The sequence below is a fragment of the Amphiura filiformis genome, chromosome 10 (assembly GCF_039555335.1).
Source record: "Amphiura filiformis chromosome 10, Afil_fr2py, whole genome shotgun sequence".
NCBI classification, from domain to species: domain Eukaryota; kingdom Metazoa; phylum Echinodermata; class Ophiuroidea; order Amphilepidida; family Amphiuridae; genus Amphiura; species Amphiura filiformis.
Window position 1 is genome coordinate 60,795,111 of NC_092637.1, and position 856 is coordinate 60,795,966.

Sequence of the window (856 nt, forward strand, 5' to 3'; positions counted from 1 at the left end):
TTTATGAGGCAGCAAAAGAAAAAATGTAAAAACTTGATATACTGTGATAATAAATGCTATATAATGCCACTAAGTAATTTATGGCCATTTAAAGTTAAAAAGAAGTTAAATAACCATTTCAACCATCTTATGATATTGTTACGAGTCGTACTTGACTCAAGGCCAAAATCACCTTTTACCTGAACTCACACGAATGCACAACACAAATACACTGTTTGATTAAGCTAACAAAATCTAAGTTTTTAATTGAAAACAAAGTATGATTGGTACATATAACAACAATATTGCATATACAATAAAATTACACAATCACAGTTTTATTCTATCAGTACTTAACCAGCGGTCTTCTTGTTGGTGATCCTAGAGTTCTTGCAATGTTCTGGACGACTGATGTATATATCCTTATTCACTTGTCCTGCGAAAATCAGCGGAGTCCATTGTACACTTGCGTTTATAAATATCCTTGCGTATGAAATCCTCACACGAAAATGATGCTGCTTTCTCCAATCACTTATCTTCTTGCGCTGCTTTTTCCCACAAATATATCTCCTTGCGCTGCTTTCTCCAAATATTGAATCTTCTCCAGGAAACAGGTTTCTTTAACACAGCTCCGCTGTATTTGACAGATGTGTGCTTTGCATACACCCAGCAAACTCCAGCAATTCGACAGAAGAATTTTAATCCTTTGATGAGGAAGAGCACATTTGTGTGCTCGCAATCTCCTTCGTTGCTGTATTAAAATTAGCTCAATTATTGGCTATGTAAACTGGTTAAAATGTACTTCTTTTTCGAAGCACGAAGACCATCACACACATGTGGAGTTTCACAATCTCCCATGACATTCTGTAAAGTCCAA